The sequence below is a fragment of the Ailuropoda melanoleuca genome, chromosome 14 (assembly GCF_002007445.2).
Source record: "Ailuropoda melanoleuca isolate Jingjing chromosome 14, ASM200744v2, whole genome shotgun sequence".
NCBI lineage: Eukaryota > Metazoa > Chordata > Mammalia > Carnivora > Ursidae > Ailuropoda > Ailuropoda melanoleuca.
Genome location: NC_048231.1, coordinates 6,028,144 through 6,048,255, shown reverse-complemented (window position 1 = coordinate 6,048,255; position 20,112 = coordinate 6,028,144). Strand labels below are relative to the sequence as shown.

The 20,112-nt window shown below is 39.6% G+C and overlaps 1 protein-coding gene and 1 long non-coding RNA gene across 7 annotated transcripts in view; one reads left to right on the top strand and one right to left on the bottom strand.

Annotated features, from left to right (window-relative positions):
* The window catches only part of LOC117795972, a 48,138-nt gene extending 34,248 nt beyond the window's left edge, over positions 1 to 13,890 (bottom strand). Inside the window, exon 1 of the long non-coding RNA XR_004620174.1 lies at positions 13,735 to 13,890. This is a non-coding gene — a long non-coding RNA (uncharacterized LOC117795972). The remainder of the gene's footprint in view (positions 1 to 13,734) is intronic.
* A 72-nt stretch (positions 13,891 to 13,962) lies between these two features.
* The window catches only part of WDR89 (WD repeat domain 89), a 39,219-nt gene continuing 33,069 nt past the window's right edge, over positions 13,963 to 20,112 (top strand). For all 6 annotated transcript variants that reach the window (XM_011217883.3, XM_019793990.2, XM_011217869.3 and 3 more), the window contains exon 1: positions 13,963 to 14,161. The gene's annotated coding sequence lies outside the window, so the exon portion shown is untranslated. The remainder of the gene's footprint in view (positions 14,162 to 20,112) is intronic.

The following is a 20,112-nucleotide window of genomic DNA, read 5'->3' as shown; positions in this document are numbered from 1 at the left end:
CTTTCCCAGTTTTCTCCTAAATCTGCTCTCCTTTTCAAATTTATCTTTGCTTGACTCGGCTGCTCCTTATAGGTAGCCACTGACTCATCGCTGATTTTTCTTTCACTGCTAAAGCTCAGATGCATGGTTTTCACTTAGCTCGGTACCAACCGTGGTGAGTCATCAGGTGTGGAGAGTGTGGGAGGGAGTCTTGCATTCCTGCTGACTCACCCACTAATCTTCATTTAGTATTGGTATTGTCACATTATTTTTGCTTAAGAGCCTACCGAGTCCCTGTTTACCATCTCAGGTCTAAATACCTCTGTCCCTGTTCATGCTCACAACTTTATCCCACATACTAACCTTATCTCACACTAATACAACACACACCCTCTCTGTAAGCAAGCTGATTGCCTCATTGGCTCCCACAGACTCTTTCTCAATGATGGACTTTTTGCACTGGCCACTCCCATCACCTGACTAGATGTGATCCATCCTTACACCAGTTCAGGTCCCACAGTCTCCATTAAATCTGCTTTTCTTTCTTCTTGTATCATCATAGCAAACAGGTGCCTGGCAGCTGTCAAGCTCTGAACTAGACATCAGTGATAAAAAGTAGAATCAAACACAATCCTTGTCCTCCTCAGGAATGTATACAGTAAGGGAGACTGACATGACCATAATAAACACTATGTTCCAAGCATTTAAAATGAATTATCTCACATAATACTTAAAAAACAACCCTATTCTATCAGCGGTCTTACTTTCCATCTAAGAAATGAAGCAACTGGACACTAAGCAGATATGTAGCCTGCCCTGTCATGTATCTAGAAGTGCCAGAGTCTTCTCCACTCCACAGCTGGAGTTCTTAATGATCTTATAATGCTTGCTGAGTAAAAAAGAATCAGAACACAATGGACAAAGTGATTGGTGAGCAAGAAAGAAAAGTCTTTGTTTCTGGGAGGACCAGTAAGAGAAAGTTTCATGTTGTCCTTTTGCATGGCCACAAAAAAATCCAAACACACAAATCACCATTATCAAGGGCATGGAGCTGTGAGTAAGAGACAAACTTGGGCAACATGTTGCTCTTTCTTTTGGATTCCCACAGAATAAACCATTGTCCATACTTTTAGTTAATCATCAGATGCATGGAAGTGCTTATTTTTTATGCATCTGTTTCTGCCTTTAGACCATTCAGTGAGGATGGGGAAGGTGTCTTATTCACCCTTCTACATCCACTAGCTCACAGTAGGTGCTCGATCGATGCTCTGAAAGGAGTAAGTGATTGGAGTACAAATTTTGTGAGGCTGGGGAGAGAGGGCTGATAAATGAGATGAGAAGGCAGGAGGCAGCCTGATTTTAGAGAGCTGGCTGTGGAGATGTAAGGCTTATTTCCAGGCAAAAGGGAACAAGGAAGCTAGAAAGGTATTTGTTAATACTACTTATTTTCTAAAGCAATAAAAGTCTATAGTTTAAGGGGCACCTGGCTGGCTCTGTCAGTAGAGCATGGGACATTTTTTTTTTTTAAGATTTTATTTACTTATCTGACAGAGAGAGAGAGCGCACGCGAGCAAGTGAGCACAAGCAGGGGGAGCAGCAGAGGGAGAGCGAGAAGCAGGCTCCCCACTAAGCAGGGAGCCTGATGTGGGGCTCCATCTCAGGACCCTGAGATCATGACCTGAACTGAAGGCAGATGCTTAACTGACTGAGCCACCCAGGTGCCCCAGCATGGGATTCTTGATCTCAGGGTCATGATTTCAAAGCCTCGTATTGGGCATAGGGCTTACTTTAAAAAAAAAAAAAAAAAAAGTGTATAGTTTTTTTTTTTTTTTAAAGTCTATAGTTTTAAAAAGACGTAATACTAAAAGGCTCACAATTATAACAGTTCTGTGCTCCACTCCCAGTCCTATTTACCAGGAAACTATCCTAAACTCTTGGCTGTTTACCCAAATTTACAGCCATATTTTTAAACAATGCTCTTAAAGCTTTTCGGTTTTTTTTTTTTAAGATTATTTATTTATTTGCTAGCGAGAGAGAGTGAGACACAGACAGTGAGGGGCAGAGGGAGAAGCAGGCTCTCTACTGAGCAGGGGGCCCATGCGGGGCTTGATCCCGGGACTCCAGGATCATGACCTGAGCAGAAGGCAAATGCTTAACCGACTGAGCCACCCAGGAGCCCCTAGAGGGTTATTTTAAAATTAATTTTAGATACTGACTTCCCACCATGGTGGAGGAGGACTTCATTCTGCCAAGGTCTACCCCCCTCATTATCGTGGATGCTCTTTAGATCTTCTCTGTAGGCCTAGGATACTGACATTTTACAAAAACGTATTTATTTTTTGTTTTTAAAGATTTTATTTATTTATTTGACAGAGAGAGAGAGACAGCCAGAAAGAGAGGGAACACAAGCAGGGGGAGTGGGAGAGGAAGAAGCAGGCTCCCAGCGGAGGAGCCCAATGTGGGCCTCGATCCCAGGACTCTGGGATCATGCCCTGAGCTGAAGGCAGACACTTAACAACTGAGCCACCCAGGCGCCCCCCCTTTTTTTTAATCAACACCGGACTTGAACTCCTGACCCTGAGATTAAGACCTGAGCTGAGATCAAGAGTTGGATGCTTAACTGACTGAGCCACCCAGGTGCCCCTACAGTAACATACCTTAGTTGTGTGTTCTCATTCACTCTTTGGGAGACATAATAAAGACTCATGTCCTTCTGTTCTAGGGCATGTTTTTGAACTATTTCTTTGATAAATGCCTGTCTTTCATTTTCTTTTCTTTTCTTTCTGTACCTCATATTAACTGAACCTTATGAATTCTTTAAAATTCTTTTTCTTCTGAAGACAAATACCATATGATTTTTATTCATACATGGCATTTAAGAAACAAAACAAATGAACAATGGGGAAAAAAGAGACAAACCAAAAAAATAGACTCTTAACTACAGAGAACAAACCAATGGTTACCAGATGGAAGGTGGGTGGAAGGATGGGTGAAACAGGTGATGGGGATTAAGGAAAGCACTTGTGATGAGAATCAGCAGATGTATGGAATCAATGAATCACTATATTGTACACCTGAAACTAATATAACACTATGTTTACTGGAATTAAAAAATAGAAAATTTTTTCTTCTCTTTTCCATTTCTTTTTTATTCTACTTTTTTTTTTAAGATTATTTATTTATTCGAGAGAGAAAGAGTGAGTGAGGAGTGGGGGAAGCGGTAGAGGGAGAGGGAAAAGCAGACTCTTCACTGAGCAGGTAATCTGATACGGGGGTCCATCCCCTGACTCCAGGATCATGACCTGAGCTGAAGGTAGATGCTTAACCAACTGAGCCACCCAGGCACCCTTTTATTCTACTTTCGTGAGAATTTTTTCATTTCCAAGGGCTCTTTCTTGTTAAATAATAACATACTTGATATATATATAGATATATCTATATATATATCTATATATATATACCTAATATAGACCTACATGTTGTGTATATGTTTTACACACATAATATATATAACATACATCTATGTATAATGTATATTAAACTCTTTCTTGTAACTGATATGTGTAATTAGATATTATATAAAATTACATATATAATTACATGTAACATCATCTGTTATTCTTTTATGGATGCAAATTCTTTATGAGTATAATAGAAATTATTTTGGGTACCTGGGTGGCTCAGTCAGTTGGAGACCAATTCTTGATTTTGGCTCAGGTCATGATCTCAGGGTGGTGAGATGGAGCCCCACGTTGGGCTCCACGCTCAGCAGGAGTTTGCTCTAAGGATTCTCCTTCTCCCTCTCCCTCTGCCCATTCCCCCTGCTCATGTTCGCATTCTCTCTCTCTCCCTCCTTCTCTAATAAATCAGTCTTAAAAAAAAAATTATTTTAAAGTTTTCCCTACATTGACCCTATTTTCTCCAGGCTCTGTTTGGTTTTTGTTGGGGGTTTTCCTCCAATGTCTGGAATCTTTGGCTGTCTATTCATTTTTAGGGTTGAGGATCAATGGGATGGGGAAAGTGAACTGGGATTCCAATGACAGACTTTTGGTGTTAGGTCTAATGCCATCTTGTGGATTTGATACCTATAAGTACTGAGTCTCTGAGGGATTCTTCAGAGTTAACTGTCTTATTTTTCATTAACATTTCTGATTTTTGTTCCTTAAATTGTTAGTTCCTCCACCCTGCTAAATCAAGTATCACTCTTCCATTTAATTTCCATCTTCTATAAATCCATTAAAACCTCTGTTCTTCTCTCGTTTGCTTGTTCCTTCTGGATTAATAACTTTTTTTCATTCCTTAACAATCTTTTTAGAAAATGGAAGGAGGGGCACATTGGTGGCTTAGGTGGTTAAGCGTCTGACTCTGATTCTTGATCTCTACTCAGGTCTTAATCTCAGGTTTGTGAGTTCAAGCCCCACACTTGGCTCCCGCTGGGCAGGGAGCCTACAAGAAAGAAAGAAAGAAAGAAAGAAAGAAAGAAAGAAAGAAAGAAAGAAAGAAAGAAAGAAAGAAAAAGAAAGAAAGAAAGAAAGAAAGAAAGAAAGAAAGAAAGGAAGGAAGGAAGGAAGGAAGGAAGAAAGGAAGAAAGAAAGAAAGAAAGAAAGAAAGAAAGAAAGAAAGAAAAAGAAAGGAAAGAAAGAAAAGAAAGAAAGAAAGAAAAGAAAGAAAGAAAGAAAGAAAGAAAAGAAAGAAAGAAAGAAAGAGAAAGAAAGAAAGAAAGAAAGAAAGAAAGAAAGAAAGAAAGAAAGAAAGAAAAAGAAAATGGAAGGAACAGAGAGGAACTTGTGTTACTCTACGTTTTAAAACCAAAAAGTCCACTAAAGGTTTAAGTAAGGGAGTTAAGGATTTGCTCCATCTTTTTATAGGATAGACTTTATAGAGAAGAGGCTGATGGAGGAAGAAAATGGAGGCAAAGTTGGTTTAAAGCTATTGAAAGTCTGAGCAAACTATAATGAGGGACTAAGTTAGGATAGTAGCAGTGGGGAAAGCAAGGGTACATGAAAATGATGTGGTTTTTTTTCTCCCCAGGTACTATCAATGTGTGACTGAACAAAGAGTGTTGAGGTCAAAAGTTATGTTAAGGCTTTTAGTGTGGTTGACTAGGACAGCGCAGCCAGTGAGAAAGGGAACACAGAAGGTTGAGAAAATCTTCCGTGGAACTTTGGTGACATTTATACTTCAAAGGTAGCAAAGGGACTGAAAAGGACTTCAATGAAAGATAACTAAAGGACAGAGAGAGTTGTTTCACAAGATGGGGAGTCGACATTTTCAAATGGTATGTTGGTCCTCTCAGACAAAAAGAGAGAAAGCCCTTGGATTTGACAATTGATTTGTGACCTATGAGAAAAAGGTTTTCGTGGAAGCCTAGAAAGTAAAGGTATATCACAGCAGACTAAAGGATGAGGTGAGATGGAATGGAGGCAGTATAGAAAGCATTGTAGCAATGGAGTAAATCAGGGACACCTGGCTGGCTCAGTCAGTAGAGCGTACGACTCTTGATCTTGGGGTTGTGAGTTCACCCCATGTTAGGTGAAGAGATTACTTAAAAAAATAAATAAAAATAGGGGGCCTGGGTGGCTCAGATGGTTAAACATCTGTAGCTCAGGTCATGATCTCCAGGTCCTGGGATCGAGCCCCGCGTCAGGCTCCCAGCTCAGCGGGGAGTCTGCTTCTCCCTCTCTCTCTGCCTCTCCCTCTGCTTGTGCTCTCTCTGTCTCACTCTCTCAAATGAATAAATGAAATCTATAAATAAATAAATAAAAATAAAAAAACAAAATGGGTAGTCAGAGTCACAGGAAAAGTGTTTTATAGAATGGAAGAGACTTGAAAAAAAACATTTTATTTATTTATTTGACATCATACGTGCACACAAGCAGGGGGAGCATCAGGCAGAGAGAGAGGGAGAATCAGGCTCTCTGCTGAGCAGGGAGCCCAATGAGGCGCTTGATCACAGGACCCTGGGATCATGACCTGAGTTGAAGGCAGACGCTTAACTGACCGAGCCACCCAGGCGCCCCAGAACGGAAGAGACTTACACATTTATAGGAAGAAGGAAAAGGTAGAACTGAGGAAAGGGTTGAAAATAAAGTAAGGATACAATTCATTCAAGGCCTCCGAGGACATGCAATTAAGTGCGTGGGCAGAGATCAACCTCAGGAAGAAGGGCACTCCTGAGCTTCCTAGAACCTCCTTCTAGCAACCTCTGCTCCCCTTTCAACACACACAGAAAATAACCCCCAGGTTTTTGTCTTGCACTAGGATTTGTTTCTCTCTCTTTCCCTATTCCACCAGTTCGATCCATAGGAAACAACGCACTGTAACAAATATCCTAAAATATGAATTATTCAGTCCAGAACAACACAAAGAAGGCTTCATCAGAAGAGCATAAGGTTGGCTTTGGCATTCCTAGTTCCTGTCCCACTGAATCTCTCCATCAGTGTGGGGTAAAGAGATATCTCCCATGCTCTCTGGTCATCCAGCAGACATAAAATATTCACATGTGTGCGTGCACATACACAGACACCTCCCAAAGACCCTATATTCAGAAAGGATAGCGTTAATATAGCATTTCTATCACTCTATCCTCTTAGCCTGCCCTATTTTTCTTCAAAGACCATGGCTGATTTTCAGTGGATATACATTAGCATGGCTACATCAATTGCTATAATATTAAAATATTCTATTTCTGTGCGGGAAAGCAAGTAGCTGCTGCCCCAGATCCTGAGGCATCTCCTGCTTTTGTTATCCTAGCATCTCCCAGACTCTCCCATGATCCAGCAACGAAAGGCCTAACATCAGCCACAACAAGGCTAAAGCTGGCCCATGTTCAAACTTGGAGTGGGTGGGAGTGGGGAGGGGAAGTCACACACTAACACTTTATTGGGAAGTTCAATGTCAAGGAAGTTGGAGTGAGCAGGAAAGGGAAGTAAGGCAGGGAAGGAAGAGAGAAAACACAAGGGAAGACAAGGGGATGTGAAATCATATCAAATATCACAAGCTGGCCATATCAGTGTTAAATATTTGAATATTCCACCCTGCATAGTACTTATAATTACCTGAAATTACATTATATACTTTTTAATATAAATTATAGATATTTGTCTGCCAACTAGAAAGTAAGCTATGTGAAGGCAGGGACTTTTTAAAATATTGTATCTTTAGGACCTAAAATATACCAGGCATATGGTATGTGAGCAATGGTATTTGTTCAGGAAATGAATCATTTCATATTAAGAAGAAACATTTTCTAAATAAAACACATTTTATGTAAGTTCCTAGCCATAAGAGATGTAGTTATTGATATTATTTTTGCAGAGTGGTTTCCATTCCTCATTTCTTAACCTCCAGTTTCCTAATCATGCCCAGAGGCCCCCTTGTGCATAAGACACGACCACAGTGGTGCCCATTTCATGTTAGAGTCATCTACCTCTGGTCTGCCATCTACTCAAAGACACAGTAAAACTTTGAAATCCTTGCTTTTCCTTCTCTTAGCTGATCAAAAAGGCAGGCAAGGCATCTATATGGAAAAGAGGGAGATTTGTTTTCTTCTGCCCAGAGCTTTCTCCCAGGGTGGGGCACAAAGGTTATAATATATCCCACCTATACTACGGTATTTATGATTTGTATTTTTTTCCTTTTTTTTTAAGTTTATTTTTCTTTTTAAAAGTTTTTATTTAAATCCAGTTAGGTAACATACAATGTAATATTAGTTTCAGGTGCAGAATTTAGTGATTCAACACTTCCATGCAACACCCGGTGCTCCTCACAAATTCATTCCTTAATCTCCATACCCTATTTCCCCCATCCCCCACCCACTTCTCCTCTGATAACCACCAGTTTATTCTCTATAGTTAGTGGTCTGTTTCTTGGGTTACCTTTCTCTCTAAACCCTTCACTTGTTTGTTCTGTTTCTTAAATTCCACATATGAGTGAAATCATATGATATTTATCTTCCTCTGACTTATTTTGCTTAGCATAATTATGATTTTGCTTTTTGAAAGAAACCGTTTTCTTTTCACTGATCAAGCTGCTCCAAGTAGTAGTCAAAAAAGTCCTTTGAAATGTAGTTTTTTTTAATGTGGAAAATTTATGGGAAAAATTATCACATGCTACAAGTTTCAGTGGGAAATGATTATCAAAAATAGTCACTTTAAAAAAAAGTAGTCACTTTGTAGTAAAAACCAACAACTATCAAGTATGGATTTTCAAAATTTCAATTTAAAGGTGAGAAAATGCTAATTAATTACATTAATATATTCATGACTAAGACTTAATCTACTTAATGTTCCTTTTCTCTTCTAACATTTCACTTCATCAGCCTGAGGGCAATCACCTGTAATCATTTGCAATCATCTAATTACTAACTTATTCAAGCTGCCGACTCTCACTGTGACTGTATTTTATCTCCTTTATCACTACCACATATTTTTAAAATGAAAGAAAACATGACTTGGTTGCAATGTGATATTATTATTGCTTAGATATTAAGATGCTGGCAATCATGATCAGATCTATCTTTATAATGTTTGGCACAATTTAGGATATTGTATTATGTGGCAAGGAAATTTATTTAACATAATGCTTAGAAAATTAAATCCAACCTTCTACTAAATACTCTTCTAGAATAGAAGAAGAGAGAAAGTAAACAGGTAAATCCAATAAGTAAATCCAAAAAAATTAAGACAAGAACCACCATTGTTGTTTGACTATGAGGGGCTAAAAGTTCCAGAAACCCTACGAAAGAAAATAGAAGGCTTTCATATTTCTTTTATAGCTCAAATAGTTGTGTATTATATATCACATACATCAGTTGGAGATCACATGAAAAAAAATGCTAAGATTAATCATATAGTCTGTATTTCACATAAGTTCACATAAGTCTTTATTATTGGGCTCTACCTTGCCCATACTTTGATTTACCTCGTTTAAACTTCTTTGATGCCACTTCCTAGCTGTTGTACATTCCTAGTGCTATAATTAAAAAAAAAATTTTTTTCAAGGATCATTTTCAACAGTTAAAAGGCTGAGCAAACATCCTTTTTTGTCTTCTTTCCTATCACTTCTCAGAGTAAGTGGTATAAGCCATCAAAGGTCAGAACTTGAATGAATAATTCCTGAATGTCTACAATGTGGCAAGCACTGTGCTGCGTGTTTTTAAGTTATGCCAATCTTCAGAAAACTCCTGAAAGGGAATTAGTGTCATCTGATGAGTAATTTGAGATTTAGAGAGATTAAATAACTTGCTCAAACTCACGCACCTTAACTTGCTCAAACTCACACACCTAGACTTGAGTAACAGTCCTTATTAAAATATCTGCCTATTGAGGTTATGTTTGGAGAAAAAAAATCCGTATCATTTAGAGATACATACAAATGAAAGGATGTCTGGATAGGAAATGTGACAGGAATGTTGTGGGTGCAAGCATAGATATAAATAAGTTTAGCCACCAGTTAAAGTTGGGTGACAGGGTCATATACCTAAGGGTTTGTGATACCATTTTTTCTACTTTTGTGTATGATAGAACTTTCCCAAACTGAACAGTTTTTAAGCAACCTGAAAAGTAAGATTAATATCAGTTGGATGCAAGGAGGACGAAAAGAGAGGATGTAAATGTGTAGTGGCATTCACCTTAGCAATTTAATAACTAACTCTTTCAGCTATGTCCATTTAGAGCTAATCTTGCCATAAGCTCTGAATCACTTCACATGCATGAACAAATAGGCACGTTCATATCTTATTCAAGAAAAAAGTGAACTTGTTTCATACCAATTATTAAGATCCCAAGCTGTTTGTTTCAGTCCTAACCGTACTTCTCTGGGTAAAATGAACTATAATCCTAACTCTTAATTAGATATAAGACCCAAAGACTAGTTTGTCAAATACTCTGGCCTTTTTCTGTCCTCCTAACTCCTCTTAATGTGCTATTTTACTATTTGTTCATTCTTTTTAACTTCAAAGTGGCCGGAAGAGAACGTAGAGCTTAAACCAGTCAATTCACTTTGAGCAGCTCTGTCAAGAGGTTTTCTGGCAGTAGGTGCTGTTTTTTGATGAACATAATTATCTGTTTCAGTACTGGACCTGACTCTTCCACAACTTTTGTCAGTCTAAACTAAAAGGAGTAATAATAAAGTCCATCTTAAAACTGAGGTAAAATACCGCCATTGAAAAAAAGTTTGGCATGGGGACTGGTATAAACCAACTGGCACCTGTCACAGGATGTCCTCACCACCACCTACCCTCTGGCTTCAATGGCAGTCTTGTTGACGTTTTCCAAAAGCTGAGAGCTGGGAGCTTGCCAGGAATTGCCCCTAACATATTAAAAGCATGCTTGCCTGGGCATTGGTCTTATGTGTTATTGGGAAACCAACGGGCTCTGGGCTTCCAGAGCTGGACAAAGGAATATGGTGCTTAGGAATGAAGCCAGAGGCTTCAAATGCAGGCTCTTACACCGAGATCTCAAGGACTAGCCAGCCAAATGAGGCAGGGAGTCAAAGAAGCAGGCTGGAATGAAGTGTGAAGTAGGGCTATTCCTTTTAGATGTATTTTACTGGAGAGTAGAAAATGGGATTGGTTTGTACATTCTGTATGCTTATACTAATCCACTCCCACAAATATAAGACACTATGTCAAACATGGTTCTCTGGAATAACTTCCAGGCCTGACCACCAACGCCCCACTTCCACTCTCAAACGCATGATTTGAAGTTCTCCATCTATGTGTTGCTGTGAAAGCATTTTGTAGATGTAATTAACATTCATAATCAGTAGACTTTAAATAAAGATTATCCTAGGTAATCTGGGTGGGCCTGATTCAACTGGCTGAAAGCCCTTAAGAGCTGAACTGAGGTTTTCCAGAAGAAATTCTGCCTGTGGACTACTTCAGCTCATGCAGGAGAGTACCAGCTTGCCTTTCCTGACAGCCTTCTCTGCAGATTTCAGACTTGCCCCCAGCCAGACCCCCAAATTGTGCAAGTCAATTCCTTGCAAAAAATTTCTTAGTATGTATTTTCTACGGGTTCTATTTCTCTGGTTGAGCCTTGATACAGCGATTGAACATGAGTATTTCTAAGTAGTATGTACAATTTGGACTTTGTATTTTAACAGCAAATAAAAGTATTTCTGTGCGTCTATAGGAGAGTGTCTGGAGGTCTACCTATATAATTGCTCTCTTTTTGAAGAGGCCTGACCTTGGGCTCCCATGTCCTCCCTTGTAGTGTCCAGTTCTAGTAAGAATGCTAAGTCAGTTTGACCATATCTGATTGCGTTCCTCATCCTTCACTATCCTCCAGGTGATGTCTGATTACCCTAGCCTGTTTTCAGTAAGAATACGCTGACTCGATCTAGCAATAATCCCCCTTACCCTGATGTTTCCTTTTAGTAATTTTCCATCCACTGACCCCCACACCCTGCTCACTGGCTATGAATTCCCATTTGTGTATTCAGAGTTGAGTTCAATCTCTCTCCCCTATTATAAAACCCCACCATAATAGCTCCCTGTGAATAAAGTCTGTCTCACTGTCTTTAATAAGTATCATGAATAATTTTTCTTTGACATTCCCAGACTATTTTGATCACAAATTTTTTTACCATTCACTCCAAATTAGATAGCTAGATTTTAAGAAATATATACTGTTATATCATGTGCACAATTTTTTAAAACACAAAAATGGAAAGAAAAATGTTGAAATTAAAAAGGAAATAGAAGTTGGAATATTCTCTTCCTGCATCTGAAGACTCTTATTGCATTTATCTCACTTTGAGGTTGTTCCTTAACCTATTTCTCAATAGACACGATACAAAAATGATTCCAGGGTTCACATCTCAAAAGGCAGTAATGGTATCTATTTCAATTTCTATTTTCAAATTCTGAACAAATAACTAAGCTTTTTCTCTTTAAGTGGAACACTTCAGGAGCTTCCAAAAGAGTAAGCACTTAGGATAGTTAATACAGATTAGCCAAACATGCTCGTGAGTCAGTCATTCAGTTGACTCTGCTAAAAACTGCTAACCACAGTAGCAGTCTTCACACCTGCAGTTTTTAATGTTTTTTTATTCTTGGTCATATGAATTTAATTTATATCCCAAATGTGGACCACTGACTTAAATTAGGAGGCAAAAGGAAAAATAGCATTAAAATGGTAGTTAATGGAAAGCATTAAAACTGATAATTCTGGGGACACCTGGGTGGCTAAGTCAGTTAGGCGTCTGCCTTCAGCTCTGGTCATGATCCCAAAGCCCTGGAATCAAGTCCCACATCAGGCTTCTTGCTCAGCAGGGAGCCTGCTTGTCCTTCTGCCTGCTGCTCCCCCTGCTTGGGTGCTCTCTCTCTGACAAATAAAATCTTAAAAAAACCACACTGATAATTCTGAATTTTTGCCTCAAGGTGACTTTTTTATTCATAGAGTTCACTTAGTACATCATATAGAATATGAAAAGGAGAAATAGTGGTGATTACACTTAGTTTGGCTCTTCATTTACTGAGAATAAAAAGAAATCGTATCTTCCATGTTTCATTTAAAAACAAGCGGACACCTTCTCATGTCATTTAGAAAGACGACACAAAAAATTAGAAAAATAATTTTATTTTTTTAAACAAAAATGCAATAATTCCAAGCATTAGTCATAAAAGCAGTTTTTGCTTGGCTTTAATCCTATAAAATGTACTTAATTTTAAATCCAGAATGTAGAACTATTATATACTACAAATCATGTTTTTTCCTACACAAATGAAACAATTTGTATTACATATTAAATAGGGAAAAAATTGTCGAGAGGGAAAAGACCACTCAGGAAAAAATTTTGGCGTTTATACATTGATTTCTACTTTTGCCAAACACAAAAGTGATGAAATACTACCCAATGAGCTCAGGGAAGTGAAAGTTCATGATTCAATAAAGGTAGGGAAACTCGGCCTTAAATGAATATAATGTTTCCATAATGGCTGAAAATGGACTTCATAATACATCTTGAGTAACACACAATGCGTGTAACCTGAGATTTGTCACGCTTGACATTTTAACTACAGCACTATTCTGTCAAGACAGCAGCCAGTTCTTGCTTCTTGTCCTATCAACACTTGATTTATGTAAGCAGCTGCTTCCTATCCCAAAATAGTATATATAACTGACAAATTTAGCGTACTTTTCAAATATTTTCGAATGTACACTAATTTGAAACTCAAAGACCGTTTTGTGGCAATAGCAAAAATTTTACAAACCAAGAATCTTAGTACGTATTTACGAACATCTAGCACAGCACGCCCAAGCACAAGCTGTAAATTGTTTGAAACACTATTTATCTTTACAAACACACAGTAAGTCTTTTCAGTTTCCCTAAGTGGCTTTAACGGTGCTGATCAGTCAAAAGATAAAAAGCGCAACGGAACACATCAAAACCACAGTAAACGTCAGAGGGTGTTCATAAGAACAACTCAGTAGCAACAACCACAATTAAAGCTACAGGACTTGAGTCTCTGATACTACAAATCCCAGAGTTCCCAAGGGCGCAGGCGGAGCTACTTTCAAATTAATAGCTATTTCAGCCAATGACACAGCCACGCAAAAAAAAAAAGCAATAAAGGACCTATTCCTTTGCGTTCCAACACTGAAGTCATACTTAGTTCTGAGTATGTGGGTGTTTCAGGGCCCTATCAAGTATTTTTCACTCGCAATAGAAGCTTCCTGGTCACCACAATCCTCTACCCGAATTTGTCTCAGCGGAAGTTACATCGTCTAAAAGCATAAAGGAACTCACGTTGCCCGACGTCAACGGAAGGACTCCGTCACCCGAGGAAGAGGCCGAACCCGCCTTATTCTTGCCCTTTATTGGCCACGCAGCCAGGAGACGCAAGCCTTCGTCACAACCAATGAGTCTTTGAAACTTCCGTTAACAAACCGTAAAAGGGGAGGTCCTGTGCGGCGCTTTGCTTAAACTGGGTCTGCGCCGGCGCAGACGTCCTGCTTTCGTCCAATCCGGAGAGAGGCTGGCTCTTGGCAATTCGTCGGCCCTCCTCACCCCGCCTCTTTCGCTTCCCCCGCCTCTCTGCTGCTGACCAATGCTCTGCACTTTCTTTTGAGCGTTTACCCTATCAGAGAGGTAGGGGGTGGAGTTCCGGTCGTCGGCAGTGCTTCGAGACCCAGCTCGCGTTTCTTCCCGCGCGCCTTGTGGGCTTGCCGCTGAGGTATATTTCATAGGGTCGGGTTGGGCTCGTCCCCGGAACGGGCAGGTCTCTGCACGGACGGCCACCGTGTGGGTTTAGTCTAGAAAGCCGTAGTCGTTGATTCTCTGGCACGAGGACCTCTGAGGGAAGTGGGGAGGGGTTGGGAGAAGGGAGCCACGTGCAGGGGCTTCTGGTGCCGGGGTGGGAGCCCCTGGACCACATCCGCGCTGTCCCTGCCCCGCGGGCCTTCCGCGGGTTAGGTGTTGGTGTCACTGTCGCCGGCCCCATTGCCGCCTCTCTGTCACGTTTCTGTAGAAGCCAAGCGCCCTTCGCATAGTGAAGGGTATCCAGGACCTGTTTTTGTTTTTTTCCTGCAACTCGTATTTTTCTTATCGCCTGAGTGTGTAAATTTTCGAAGTCAGATAGCAAATTTTCATTTGCGAAGAGACGTCGTGTAATATATAATACAAACTGTGAGAACAGCTCTGTTAAGCACTTTACGTGTATTATATAATCCACATAGCAGTCTAAAGGGTAGGTACTGTTACTGTTCTCATTTTCACGTGAAGAAACAGACTGCTTAGTAACTCGTCCACATGTTGTCTAAAGCTTGTCTCTTGGTAAACTGAGTGTGCCATTTGGTTTCCAAAGACGTGAAATTAAAATACGCTATTAAATTGTAAAATGTTTCACCTGTTTTCTTTCCAAACTTGAAGTTATTTTAAAAGTTAATGCAACATACCTATAAGTGAATTGATATTATCGATATAAAATCATCTAGTAGACCTTGGACTAGGAGCCATTTCCCAACCTTTGACTGGGCAAGTCACCCCCTGAGCCAGAATTGAAATCAATACCAGACATGACTACAAGATTACTTCCTAGAGTTGCAAGGATCAAATGAGTGAATGGATGTAATGTATAAATTACTGATGATAACTGCCTATATGTCTTTGCTTTTCAAATTCTTTCCTGTGAGGCCAGACCAGCGTTCAATAGCATAGATAGATAGATAATTTTATATATGTAGTTATATATTCTCTGTGTCTAAAACAGTGGTAATATGCAGCCTAGGACTACGTGTGAACTACCTCTTTTCTTTTTAAAGATTTTTCCCCCATTTAATCTGCCATGTTTTCATCCCCCTGAATTTTCAGTCTACATAAATCATTTAACTAGCATTTCATTAGGAATGGGAAGGCCATTGAGAGAAGCCAGGATGCTTTCAACCAAATTTTTCTTCATCTGTGGTCTGGCTTGATGAGTAGCACTTCCAGTGTGAGGTGTCAGCGATGTTCTTCACCATCAACAAAGAGATGATCTCTGAGCAGGGGCTGGTTGCATCGCTTCCAGCACTGCCCCTTTTATAATCCCTGCATGAAGAGCTTCGACCAGTGCCTCTTGATCGGCTTGCAGGCATTTATCAGCTTATTAAAGGATATGATAAAAGTATATGACCCAACAGCCAGATGGAAGAGATGCATAGAGCAAGGTTCTCAGAAAGGGTGTAAGCTTCCATGCCCTCTCTAGGCACACTACTCTCCACAATCTTTGCTTGTTCACCAGTCTGGAAGCTCCAAAATACACTTAAGCCCATATGGCTCCCTTACCTATTCATCCAGGTTTCAGGACGGTGTTCCCTGTAAATGCAGAAATGTTATTTATATGGTCTGTATTCTTACCTTAGACTGATGTAGATAGCGTAAAGCAAAAGTAGCTCAGTTCAAATAACTTCTGAGTTCTGGTTCCTTCTGGAGGCTCTGAGGTGAAGATTACTTTCCTTGCCTTTTTCAGCTTTTGGTGGCTGCATGTGTTCTTGGCTTGTGGTACCTTCATCTTCCAAGCATGTCACTGCTATCTCTGCTTCCATTGTCACACTGTTTTCTCTCCTGTAGTCCAATCGAATCTTTCTCTGCCTTTCTCTAATGCGGGCCTTTGTGCTTACATTTAGGTTCCACCTAGATAATCTAAAATAATCTCTCCATCTCAGAATCTTAATTACAAAACCACTTTGTCATGTAAGGAAACATTCATAGGAATCAGGATTTGGGTATCTTTGGGGGCCATCTTTTAGCTTATTCCAAAGGGTATAAAGAGGGTAAAGGAGATCCTGTTCCACTGCAGCTTAAAGTCTAATCGGATGTGCATTAACACCTTAGAAGGGTGAAATTTCTTGGAGTTCTAATCTTCTACCTTAGAAATGCATGTAACTTTTGTATTCAACTTCATAATATGCCCATGTTTGATACTCTTCTGAATTATTTGCCACATCATAACATTGCTGTTTTAGGGATTTAGACTGTTTTGTGGCTTATATTAGCCAGATTACTATAGTCATAGATGTGTCCCCCAGTTTAAGAAGTATGACCTCAGATGATGGGGATTTATTATAAGGAAGCCATTTATGCAGCCAGATAAAGACTTTGGGTCCTGTTGCTCCTAAGGCTAGAATGTGCGATAGGCTTCCTGGAGAACTGGACTGATGGTCCCTCATCGTTGATACTCTCCGATTCCCCCCACCCCCCCTGCCAAGACAGTAGCTCTGATGAACAGATTTTTGTCTTACCTTCAGAAGAAAATAACCCACCTGTTCTTGTGTCTATCTGAAAATCATAATTAGGAGACAAGATCTGGTGAGTTGGGTTTATTACCATTTGGTATGGGTATGTTGGAATAAGATTATGAAAAACAACTCAGCTCTGAATAGGCATTCAGTATGTAAGAACTATTCAGTAAAGATCTCTGTGCTTTGTGTAAAGAGTTGGAAGGAGAAGTACATGTGGGACATTTATATGGGCCAGGCCTGCAAGTGACCTACATTACTTTTTCTCATGTTGCCTTCTCTGACACGCCTAACAAACGTCTAGTTGTGTGCCTCACTGATGATCTGCTCATGAGTTAGTCTCTGCCACGATGGGCAATACTTAGCCAGCTGCTTAAGATTTGTTCTCAGTCCTCAATCTCCAGCCTTTAGTTTCTTTACCCTGTGAACTCTCCATGGCATCCAGATGCCTCTAGGCAGCCTTCTTGGATACAGTCCTTTTTAAGCGGGCTCCACACCAGTGCTACATCAGGTCCACAGGAAAGAGCCTCACATCCTTGGCCCTGACAAAGTCTGGATGTACAGGCCAATAACAATGTAATGCAGCCATTTTTCTTTGTTCTCTTTGAGCAGGTAGCCAGCCACAGTCTCTTAGACTTTGCCGGGCGTGGATTCTATATCCATAGTCTACAGGGGACCAGATCAAGGTCTAAGTTTGAGCTACTCGTGCTTGGTAAAATGGGAACGAGGAAAAAATGTCACAGTATTTTTTCACAAATAACTTCTTCCAAAGAAATTCTTTTTTCAGCTGCTTCACTTTGGTGTTTTTATTTCCTCAAAATGAAAGTCAGGCTAATGCTTGCGAAACTAGTTTTAGGTCATCTTTGCGAGTCCAGTGTGGACAGTCTGCCACCTAACTTAGGATGTGAGGGTATAGTGTGCAGTTTATAGGCTACGAAGTACAAAGTACTGGGCATTTTCCTGATGACTAGTTATGTAACTGAGTTGTTGTTGTTGTTGTTTTTTTTTTAGATTTTATTTATTTATTCGACAGAGATAGAGACAGCCAGCGAGAGAGGGAACACAAGCAGGGGGAGTGGGAGAGGAAGAAGCAGGCTCATAGTGGAGGAGCCTGATGTGGGGCTCGATCCCATAACACCGGGATCACGCCCTGAGCCGAAGGCAGACGCCTAACCGCTGTGCCACCCAGGCGCCCCTGTAACTGAGTTTTTAAAGAATTCTCCCAGTAATCCAAGCCTAAGTAATTTCATTTGTTAAATGCTTGGTTCACCAGCCCCCTCTGTTCCTTGGTTTGGTAATAATTAAATCTAGGTGAAATAAATATAGAGGAATGTACATTTAAAAAACTAAATTTGAGGGGACCTGGGTGGCTCAATCAGTTAAGCATCCAACTCTTGATCTCAGCTTAGGTCTTGATTTCAGGGTTCTGAGTTCAAGCCCCACATTGGGCTCCACACTGGGTATAGAGTGTACTTAAAACAAACGAAACAAAAACAACAAAGAAACTGTCTTTGAAACTGATCATCTCTGGGAAGCTAGCATTTCTTAGTAACTAAAAAATTCCTTAGGTTTCCCAATCATCAAGCAGAATCATTTGATCTTATAAGTTGCCTTACTGGTTTAGAATAAGCTTAAGTGATTGAGATAAATGGTAGTTAAAAGTGATTTTTTTTTCTTTTTTTAAGATTTTATTCATTTTTTTTTTGAGAGAGAAGGAGCACCAGCAGAGGAAGGGCAGAGGGAGAAGCAGACCTCCCCACTGACCCAGCCCAACACAGGGCTCTATCCCAGGACTCTGAGATAACCCAAGCTGAAGGCGGATGCTCCGCTGACTGAGCCACGCCATGATTTTTGTCTTTAACTCTTGAAAAATAGTACTATTGTAGGGTCGCATTATTTCACATTTAAGGATTTAAAATTGGGTTTACTTAGTTTTTTTAAATAAGATTTTAATTTTAATTCCAGTATAGTTAACGTACAGCGTTATATTAGTTTCAAGTGTACAATTTAGTGATACAACAATTCTATACATTAGTGCTCATCATGATAAGTGCATGGATTCACTTAGCTTTAAATACAGATTTTTTTTTTTCTTGGATTGCAAGTTCATTTTGGCTGAGTTAACTGTTCATCATTTCAGCTAGATAAATTGTACATCATACAACAAGATATTTAACAAAACTTTAACATTTTAAGGATCATAAACTTCATTATGTGTTCATTATTTTCCAAATTTTCTTAGCTAAGCATTGTTATGAAACAACTTGAAAAGTATAAAGCGAAAAATTGTTAGCAACACGATGTGATAGAAGGAGCACCTGAAGTCAGAAGATCTTTCTACCTAAACCATATAAAATGTCGAACTTTTCTGAGCTTTAGTTTACTTATTTGTTAAATACTACTACTATTTGTCCTACTTAACTCTCACAGTTGTGAGACTCCGATGAAATGACAAATACTATAGTCCTTTGCAAAACGTTATTCTTTTATTAAGGTCATAGTAAGTATCTGTTGTACTTTTTTTTTTTTTAAGATTTTATTGATTTATGTGAGAGAGAGAGAGAGAGCATGGGGGCGAGGAGAAGGAAAAGCAGACTCCCTGCTAAGTAGGAAGCCTGACATGGGGCTCAAAAAAGGGGTTTGGTCCCAAGACCCTGGGATCATGACCTGAGCCGAGGTCAGACACTTAACCAACTGAGTCCCCAGGTGCCACTATCTGTTGTGTTTTTAAAGGGTTCGAATTTAGCACTAATTCTGTTGTGAATTCTAGTTTATGTGATTTTTTTTAAAGCTCTACCACAATGTTTTGCCTCTTCGTAAGGTGGCTAGACCAAAAAATGATAAAAATCCTGTCTAGCAAATATTTTAAGTTAATGTTAATTAATATTAGTCTCCAAATGTCATTGCTTTGCTAACAATATAGTTTCACGGGAAAATTAAAAGAAACTTCTTCCAGAGAGTAATAAGCTTAGTGTCCCATTATAATTAAAACTTTTCCTGATAATGTACGTTACTTTGTTTATCATGTCAGTTAAAATATTCCTTAGTGTTAGTATGTTTACTGAGGTAAGTGATGGCTCTGTTCTCTTTGTGGGCATTCGTTGTGATCATTATTACTTTTTATTGGCTTTTAAAAAAAGAATTTCATGGGATGCCTGGGTGGCTCAGTTGGTTACCTGTTTGCCTTTGGCTCAGATCATAATCCCAGGGTCCTGGGGTCCAGTCCCACATTGGGCTCCTTGCTCAGCAAGAGTCTGCTTTTCCCTCTGCCTGCCACTCCCCGTGCTTGTGCTCGTGCTCTCTCTCTTTCTCTGACAAATAAATAAAATATTAACAATAACAACAACAAAAGAATTTCACCATTCCTTGAATTTTAGCAGAGCTAGTGGTTAAGAGTACAGATTTTTTT